Below are 10,460 nucleotides of genomic sequence, written 5' to 3' on the forward strand. Positions count from 1 at the left end.
ATCTCAAGTCAAGTTCCCCTAGTAATGAACTTGCATCCGCAAGTGAATTCTCTGAGATCGAAGAATCTTCCCCAAGCGAATACGAAGATGATGCGGAGGTAGATTTCTCTCAACCTCCAGCTTATGACTTAAGTGATGAGGAAGACATAGAAGACTTTGATCAGGACACAGTTGCAGCTAAAGAATTTTGCAAAGAAGTGGAGGAATTCACAGAAGATTACAAGGGAGTAGAACTTACAGAACCACTGGAAACACCTATCCCAAGGCCATTACCACCCAATACAAGCTTCAAGTGGGTACAATCCTTAACCTTTAACTTTATTTTTCCACTTGAATATGGTTTGCTTGAAATAGATGGCCAGCTTAGAGCTCTCTGCGGCTTTAAGAGTAAGAGGGAAATGGCTCGTACTCAGAGCTGGTGCACAAGGTTCAATAAGGTTCCACGCTTCAACTCGAAGTGCACGGATTGGTATCATGTTCAATCGAATGGATCTCGGAAAATGTTTAGTCATCTTGGTGAGAATCTAATTTCTAAACTGCCCAGATGGAAAAATATAGATCAAAAGGAAAGCAGATTTAAAAGCAAAGTTTGGGATCCTGGAAAATATTCTGATATTCGTCACCCCGGGAGCCTGAAAACCTGTTTGAAGCTACTCAAAGGCTTCACATGCCTCGTTTGGGACTCCGGAGGCTGTTGGCATTCCAAACATTGGTAGAGATTTCTGGATGAATTTAAGCATAAGCCACCATAACAGAAAGCTTATCCAATGTCCAACTTAAGGACTTTAACTAAAAGTGCTAGGTGGGAGACAACCCACCATGGTATGGTCGTTTCTTTTTCAATATTTATTTCATACTATTTGATTTTATGCTATATTATTTTTATTGAAATTGGATGTTATTCATAGAATTTGCATTAACATTGCATACTGCATAATTGCATACTTGCACACACACACATATATATAAAAGGGAGAAAGGCGTGCGACGCGATCGCATCGCTAAAGCGTTAGCGTCAGTTGCGAAAAACTCCTCCCACGCGTCCACGTCAATCACGCGAATGCGTGATCTAGAAATCGGCGTAAAAATCTAACGCCCAGAAATCTGGGCTGGAATTGTGCGGCTATCGTGCGTTTAGCACAAAACGGCCCACGCGTTCGCGTCCATCACGCGAACGCGTCACTTACAAAACACCCATCCCACGCGAAAGCGTGAGCGACGCGTTCGCGTCGCATGGATTGCACAACACCCTAAAGGAGATAGAGAGTTGCGCTGAAATGATGTTGGAATTGTGCGTTTAGCACAATTTCCAGCGATGCGGTCGCATGCCTCATGCAACCGCGTCATTCATCCTTCTACCCATTGATGCGCATAAACTTGTTATGCTACGATTTAGGAAATTGCACGATCGGCAAAATTCCTTCCGGCAAGTGCACCGGTTATCGTCAAGTAAAAACTCACAATAGAGTGAGGTCGAATCCCACAAGGATTGGTTGAGTGTGCAATTCGGATTAGAAGTATGTTCTAGTTGAGCGGAATCAAGATTTAGATGAGAATTGCGGAATGTAAAATTGGCGGGAAACGTAAATGACAAGAAATTGAAATGGCGGAATCTTAAATTGCATGAATTAAAGAGCAGAAGCTAAATTGCTGAAATTAAAAAGGGAATGGGGGTGATTGCATGAATTGAGTTGCAGAATGTAAAGAGAAAGTGGAAATCAGAAATGGGGAATTCATTGGGTTATAGGAGATATTGAGATCTCCGAATCAAAACATGTTTACCTCTTCCTCAACCAATGCGTTCATTGAATTTTGCTTGGCAATCTTATATGATTGGATCCCAATCCCTTGGCTCACCAATTCTCTCTAAAAACAAACAAATTCCCAATCCCTTGGTTTAAATGTTCATAAGAAGAGATGATGCTCGATCACTGATTATACCACACAGTTTCATGAACCACAATTTGGTAGGATTACATGTCACAATATCCATCCAAACCCCAATCCAATTCACTGTGAGAAAGCTTCTCTAGCATGAATCCTCCATTCCTTTCCCAAGGTTCCGAAGATTCCAATTATGGGTAGTTTCTTTCCCAAGACAACTACCCAATGGAGTTAGATCGAGAAGCTTTCTAACAAAATTCAAGAGAAAAGATTGAAGAAGAAGATAAACTATTATTGATTCATTGAATTACAATAGAGCTCCCTAACCCAATGGAAGGGGTTTAGTGAGTCATAGCTCTGAATTCAATTACAAAGGTATGAAAACTAGCAAAATCCAAAGGTAAAAGTCCCTCCTAACTTAAATTCTATCCTATTTATACACTTTCTATATTGAGCTTCTGTTGTGTTTCTTGGGCTTTGAGGCCTCTCCCTGCTTTCCTTTTGCTTTGGGTTTATGATCCATAATCTTGATGAGGCTGCTGATCTAAATTCTGTAACATTCATTGAGCCAACTTAGTGATAATCAAGTAATGACACATGACTCAACAAATTGAAATTCCAGACTCATCAATCCTTCAGGCCCAATCCCATAAACCATGATATTCAATTGGGTTTCATACCAGAGTAAGTTTAAGTTAATGTTTGTGTTCAAAAGCTAACTTAAACTGCAATATTTTTGGCCCATAAACCTTTTCCAATAGTGGCGTTTAAGTTGCAGTTTAAGCTTAAACTGCAGCTTAAATGCCAGACACTTCCAGTGATGCCTTTTGTGGAAGCACGTTTAAGCTTCAGTTTAAGGTTAAACTGAAGCTTAAACGTGGAAATGGAAGAAGGCAGCCCTGGAGGGTAACGTAGTCGAACACGTTTAAGCTTCAGTTTAAGGTTAAACTGAAGCTTAAACGTGGAGATAGGAAAGGCAGCCCTGGAGGTCGAACACGTTTAAGCTCCAGTTTAAGGTTAAACTGGAGCTTAAACGTGGGAATAAAGAAAGGCAGCCCTGGAGGTCGAACACATTTAAGCTCCAGTTTAAGGTTAAACTGGAGCTTAAACGTGGGAATAGAGAAAGGCAGCCCTGGAGGTCGAACACGTTTAAGCTCCAGTTTAAGGTTAAACTAGAGCTTAAACGTGGGAATAGAGAAAGCCATCCTGGAGGTCGAACACGTTTAAGCTCCAGTTTAAGGTTAAACTGGAGCTTAAACGTGGAAGCTGAGAAAGGTAGCCCTGGAGGTGTCGAACACGTTTAAGCTCCAGTTTAAGGTTAAACTGGAGCTTAAACGTGGAAATGGAGAAAGCAACCCTGGAGGAGAAAACTTGGTCGAACACGTTTAAGCTCCAGTTTAAGGTTAAACTGGAGCTTAAACGTGGAAATGGCTCCCTGGTGCATTTCCCATTTCTGGCGTTTAACTTCCAGTTTAAGGTTAAACTGGAGGTTAAACGCCACTTTCAGCATTTCCTTAGCTCTCATGGTTTTGGCATTTAAGCTCCAGTTTAAGCTTAAACTGGAGCTTAAACTCCACATGTGATATTCAAGCTTCCTTTATTGATTTTGTTGCTTCCTTGCCTAGCCTCTTCTTCCCTGAAATCATCCAAACAACTGCATCAAAGTCTTGCAAAATTTCATGAGAAATCTTTCATTCATAGCATTCAAGGAATATAACTAAAAACTCATGGAATTTGCATCAAAATCTTCATGTTTGAATGATTTAAGACAAGCATGACTATTTGGCCCAAATGATTACTTAAGGCTCAAGAAAATGCATAAAACAACTAAAAATAACAGAAAAATGCTAGTGAAATTAGCCTAAGATGCCTTGGCATCACAACACCAAACTTAATACTTGCTTGTCCCTAAGCAAGTCCTGAGTTATTTGAGAAGAAAGTATGAAACAGAAAGCAATTACATTGGCTATATTAGCAAGCACTTGAAGTTCATCAGAAGGGTTTTATGCAGAAAGTTGCAGCATCACTTTTTCATTCTTATCAAGTAAGATTATCACTTTTTCATTGCATCCATCAAACACTGCTATGGCCCCTTGTTATTCTTATGTCCTTGGCACTTTTCTCTTCTTTGTTTTTCTTTTCTTTTTCTTAGAGCTCCTTTTGCTCCTTGTTTGCTTAGTGTCATGTGTTGCACAAGCCTTTGGCATTTTCTTTTTCTTATCAGTGCACTACACATATCCACTCCAGGCATTTTAGTTCACATTTCTTCTTGAGACATTGGTGCCCAGCACCTCTTTGTGTGACTAAATGTTTTGTATTTAGGTTGCTCTTGATAATGGACTTTTGGTTGATAATCCCGGGTTAGTTAACCCAAGTTACCAAGTGTTGAAACACTCCTCAGAACCTATTCATCCAAGCATATCCTTAATACATAAACACCACAGACATTTGTCTCAGAAGTTCAAACCATTGGTGCCTAGCTTATTTTCTCAATTTTTTTTTTTGCTTTTTGTTGCCCTTTTTCAGTGGCTTTTTCTTCTTCTTTTTCTTTCTTTTACATGGCCAAAGACATTTATTCATCAAGATCCATAGACAGTTTTCAATTTCTACACAAAAAATGATAATTCTACACTCTATTTCCAGTGATCTGACTAAACAATCAAGCATGCATACCACCACTTAATTCTACTTGATTTGTCACTAATTGAGCCAAGTTACTTTTGTTCAAACTTTTCTTTTATTTTTGGAAACAGAACAAGCATGGCAAGCATTTGTTTAAGAAGGTGAAGTTATATCCAAACATCTAGGCATTCACTTTATTCAAAGCAATAAACAGACAAATATACTAAAAACTTCACATTCCAGAAAGATTCAACAATTACAGTTTAAACCAGAACAAGCATGCTTTTGTTTGCCCTTTTTAAAGAATTATCAAGGAACAACACCACCTTGTGAAATTCCTTGTTTTCTCTTTGTTGCCAGGAAACAATTTGATTTCTCCTTCTTCTCCTAATTGTTGCTTCATGCTTTAAGATCCTTGTTTCCTTTCCTGCAAAGAGTGATGAAGTTGCTTGCTTCTCAAGCACTTGAGTGGTTAGCTCAACTATGTGTGGGTAAGTATCTGAGTCTTAAGTTGGTGTGTGAACACCAAACTTAGTCTCCCACTTACTTCTCTGTTCTTTGAATCCTTGAGTTCTCTTTGGAATGAAGTTGCTGCTAAGGGTTTTAAGCATTTCTGTGACTGCTTAGAATGGTTGTTCCTTTCATATAATTCAAAGGTTGTTGTGTTCAGTTGATCTTTATGGTGGAACACCAAACTTAGAGTCACACATTCCCCTTTGAATTATTGATCCACGAATTCATTGTTTGGTGTGAAACACCAAACTTAATTCTTTGCAATGCACAGAAACTACTTCACCCTTTTTATTGAAACAAATAAAAGAAACAGCAAAAGGGTATTACCTCAGGTTGGGTTGCCTCCCAACAAGCGCTTCTTTAACGTCATTAGCTTGACGGTCAGCTTCCTCAGTTGAGGTGATATTTAACTTTGTCCTTCTCCTCCACATCTCCCAAGTAATGTTTGAGTCTTTGACCGTTCACAATGAAGGTTCGTTGTGACTTTTCTTCCATGATTTCTACTTGTCCATATTGGGAGACCTTGGTGACAAGGAATGGTCCAGACCACCTTGATTTTAGCTTCCCTGGAAATAGCTTCAGCCTAGAATTGTAAAGCAATACTTTTTGTCCTTCTTCAAATTTCCTTGGGGCTATGTTGCTGTCATGCTTCTTCTTTGCTCTTTCTTTGTAAATTTTGGCATTCTCATAAGCTTCAGCTCTGAATTCTTCCAACTCTTGAATTTGCAACATCCTTCTTTCTCCAGCAGCTTTGCTGTCCAAGTTCAAAAGTTTCAAGGCCCAGTATGCCTTGTGCTCCAACTCCAGTGGCAAATGGCAAGCTTTTCCATATACTAGTTGGTAAGGAGACATTCCAATTGGTGTTTTGAAAGCTGTCCTATATGCCTAAAGAGCATCATCTAGCTTAATCGACCAGTCCTTCCTTGAAGTTCCCACAGTCTTTTCCAGGATTCTTTTGAGTTCTCTGTTAGATATTTCGGCTTGCCCACTTGTCTGTGGATGGTATGGTGTGGCTACCTTGTGTTTGACTCCATATTTTAGAAGCAATGCCTCTAATGGTTTGTTGCAGAAGTGGCTTCCTCCATCACTGATGATTGCTCTTGGAACCCCAAAACGGCAAAAAATGTGTTTTCTGAGGAAGTTCATGACTACCTTATTATCATTGGTTGGAGTTGCTATTGCTTCAACCCATTTGGAGACATAGTCTACTGCCACAAGAATGTAATTATTTGAGTATGAGGAGGGAAAGGGTCCCATGAAATCTATCCCCCATACATCAAACAATTCAAGTTCCAGAATGAATTGTTGTGGCATTTCATTTCTTCTTGGCAGGTTCCCCGCTTTCTGGCATTCATGGCAGTGCTTCACTAGTTCCTTTGCATCTTTGAAGATAGTGGGCCAATAAAAACCACACTGCAACACCTTAGCTGCTGTTCTTTCTCCTGCAAAATGTCCTCCATAAGTGGAGCCATGGCAGTCCCATAAGACTTCCCTTCCTTCTTCCTCTGATATGCATCTTCTGAGTATGCCATCCGAACATTTTTTGAACAAGTATGGTTCGTCCCAGATGAAGTATTTGGCATCATTTACCAATTTCTTCCTTTGATGCTTGTTAAATTCCAACGGCAAACTCCCAGTGGCCTTGAAGTTTGCTATGTCTGTAAACCAGGGTGCTTTGTGAATTACCATGAGTTGTTCATCAGGAAAGCACTCATTTATATGTGTGCTTTGTGCGCTTCCTTCTTCACATGGTATCCTTGATAAATGGTCTGCCACCTTGTTCTCTACACCCTTCTTGTCTTTGATTTCAATGTCAAATTCCTGCAACAAAAGAACCCATCTAATAAGTCTTGGTTTGGATTCTTGTTTAGCAAGTAAGTATTTTAAAGCTGAATGATCAGTGAAGACAATGACTTTAGATCCAATGAGATAGGATCTAAATTTGTCAAATGCAAAGACTATTGCCAAGAGTTCTTTTTCAGTGGTTGTGTAATTCCTTTGGTTATCATTCAAGACTTTACTGGCATAATAAATCACATGTACCAAATTGTCTTTCCTTTGTCCTAACACTGCCCCAATAGCAAGGTCTGATGCATCACACATCAGTTCAAAAGGTAAGTTCCAATCAGGTGGGGCAATGATAGGTGCAGAGGAAAGTTTTTGCTTCAAAAGTTCATAGGCTAGCATGCAATTTTTATCAAATACAAAGGGTGTATCAGAGACAAGCAAGTTACTCAAAGGTTTGGCTATTTTAGAAAAGTCTCTAATAAACCTTCTGTAAAAACCAGCGTGTCCCAAAAAACTCCTAACTGCCTTGACATTACTTGGTGGAGGTAGTTTTTCAATGAGTTCCACCTTAGCTCTGTCCACCTCAATGCCTCTATTAGAGATTTTGTGGCCAAGGACTATTCCTTCTGTGACCATGAAATGACACTTTTCCCAGTTTAATACTAGGTTAGTCTCTTGGCACCTCTTAAGCACCAAGGCAAGGTGGTGTAGGCAGCTAGGAAAAGAATCTCCAAACACAGAAAAATCATCCATGAAGACCTCAATAAATTTTTCAATCATGTCCGAAAAGATGGACAGCATGCATCTTTGGAAAGTGGCAGGTGCATTGCACAATCCAAAGGGCATGCGTCTATAAGCAAAAACTCCATATGGACAAACAAATGATGTTTTCTCTTGATCTCTAGGATCAACTACTATCTGATTATAGCCTGAGTATCCATCCAAAAAGCAATAGTAAGCATGTCCTGCAAGCCTTTCAAGCATCTGATCCATGAATGGGAGTGGGAAATGATCTTTTCTGGTGGCTTCATTGAGCTTCCTGTAGTCTATGCACATCCTCCACCCAGTGACAGTTCTTGTGGGTATGAGTTCGTTCCTCTCATTTGGCACCACAGTTATGCCACCTTTCTTGGGAACTACATGGATGGGACTAACCCATGGGCTATCAGAAATGGGGTAGATTACCCCTGCCTGCCATAACTTCATGACCTCCTTTTGTACCACTTCTTTCATGACGGGATTCAATCTTCTCTGAGCTTGGATGGAGGGTCTAGCATCCTCTTCTAACAAGATTTTATGCATGCATATGGATGAACTTATCCCCTTCAAATCAGCTAGGGTCCATCCAATGGCATCCTGATGAGTTTATAGCACCTTGATCAATTCTTCTTCATGTTCTTGACTCAGGGCAGAGCTAATGATAACAGGATGACTCTCATCACTACCCAAGTATGCATACTTGAGATTAGGGGGCAATGCTTTGAGCTCAGGTTTTGGTGCTTCCTTCTTTTCTTTCACTATCTCTGGCATGCTTGGCATGGTTGTTTCAGCAGCCTTGATGTCACTAACTTCTATGTCCTTGGTGAACTCCTCCTCTGCCACTTCCTTTGTTGTTTCCTCAAAGGTTTCTTGTACTGCAATGTCCACTACATCCACCCTCATGCATTCCCTTAGTGATTCTGATGGATAGCTCATTGCCTTGAATACGTTAAACACCAATTTCTCATCATGTAGTCTAAGAGTGAGTTCACCCTTTTGTACATCTATGATGGCTCCAGCAGTAGCCAGGAAGGGTCTTCCCAGAATTATTGAAGCTTTGGCTTCTTCCTCCATATCTAACACCACAAAATCAGCAGGAAATATAAAATCTCCCACTTTCACCAACAAATCCTCAACTATCCCATGAGGGAATTTAAAAGTTCGATCTGCCAATTGGAGGGCCATTCTTGTTGGTTTGGCTTCCTCAATCTTCATTCTTCTCATCATTGTTAGAGACATCAAATTGATACTGGCCCCTAAGTCACACAAGGCCTTCTCCACCATGACTTCTCCTATGATGCAGGGGATTTGGAAACTGCCTGGATCCTTCAATTTCTGAGGCAATTTGTGCTGGATGATGGCACTGCATTCTTCAGTTAACAACACAGTTTCTTCGTTTCTCCAGCTTCTTTTCTTGGTCATTAATTCCTTTAAGAATTTTGCATAGAGTGGCATTTGCTCTATTGCCTCAGCAAACGGAATGTTGATTTGAAGCTTCTTGAAAATCTCCAAGAACCTGGAGAATTGGCCATCCTTTTCACTTTTCATCAAATGTTGAGGATATGGTGCTTTAGGTGTATAAGGCTTCAGGACCTCTTTTTCTTTTTCTTTTGTTGCAGACGATGTAAAAGATTGTCCTTGTTCCTTATCTCTCACATTTTCCTTTGCTTCATCCTCTGTGGTTTCCTTTGAGATCTCCTTTAGATTCTTTCCACTTCTGAGGGTTATGGCCTTACATTCTTCCCTTGCAATAGCCTTGGCAGCATGAGAAACGCTTGTCCCAGGGGTTTGCTTAGACAAATACACAATTTGATTTTCTAGCTTCTGGATGGCAGCTCCTTGGTTTTGCAGGTTAGAATTTACTTCTTCCTTAAAAGCTTTCAATTCGGTTATGTCTTGACTCATGGTTGCAAGCATTCCTTCTATCCTGTTTAATTGATCTTGAAATTGTTGGTTCGGATTAGGTTGGGCAGGTTGATTATTTTGGCTATGATATGGTGGTTGAGAGTAAGTGTTTTGTGTGGCTTGGTATGATCTTTGGTTGGAGTTTTGGTATGTGGACTTGTTATGTTGGTTTTGCTGGTTTCCCCACCCAAAGTTTGGGTGGTTTTTCCAGCCTGGGTTGTAAGTGTTGGAATGTGGATCATATGGTTGCCTTTGTTGATTTCCTACATAATTGGCCTCTTCCCAATCACCTCCTTCAGTGCTTTCTTCCTCTTGATCTTGTGTGTGTATTGCAGCCACTTGTTTTGTTTCTAATTTCCTGGTGAGCTCTGCTAGTTGCTTGGCAAACACCTTGTTTTGGGCTAGAATTGTATCAACATGGTTCAGCTCCATGACTCCCTTAGTGTTGTGTCTCTCTGATGCATAGTAGTACTCATTCTCAGCCACTGTCTCAATCACTTCAATGGCTTCTTCCACAGTCTTTTTCCTGTTCAATGAACCTCCTGATGAATGGTCTACAGCCTTCCTTGATTCATAAGAGAGTCCATCATAGAAAATATGCAATTGCACCCAGTCATGGAACATGTCTGGTGGGCATTTCCTTGTCAAATCCTTGAATCTCTCCCATGCCTCGTAGAGAGTTTCACCATCTTGTTGTCTAAAAGTCTGAACCTCAGATCGAAGCCTATTGACCTTTTGTGGGGGGAAGAAACGTGCCAGAAACTTGCTTTCCACCTCGTCCCATGTTGTTAGGCTCCCCCTTGGGAATGATTCCAGCCACTTAGCTGCCTTGTCCCTAAGTGAAAATGGGAACAAAAGCAGTTTATAGGCATCTTCTTGGACTCCATTGGACTTCACAGTGTCGCAAATTCTCAGGAATTTTGTGAGATGTTGGTTTGGGTCTTCATTAGCACTCCCACCAAATGAACAATGATTCTCCACAAGTGATA

The 10,460-nt window shown here is 40.5% G+C and overlaps 1 non-coding gene across 1 annotated transcript; it reads left to right on the top strand.

The window, feature by feature from the left end:
• Window positions 1-10,093: 10,093 nt before the first annotated feature.
• Window positions 10,094-10,197, top strand: LOC112752428 (small nucleolar RNA R71). Its single transcript, XR_003176866.1, has one exon. It is a non-coding gene; the product is annotated as a small nucleolar RNA R71 (small nucleolar RNA).
• Window positions 10,198-10,460: the final 263 nt, after the last annotated feature.

This window comes from Arachis hypogaea, chromosome 15, assembly GCF_003086295.3.
Source record: "Arachis hypogaea cultivar Tifrunner chromosome 15, arahy.Tifrunner.gnm2.J5K5, whole genome shotgun sequence".
NCBI lineage: Eukaryota > Viridiplantae > Streptophyta > Magnoliopsida > Fabales > Fabaceae > Arachis > Arachis hypogaea.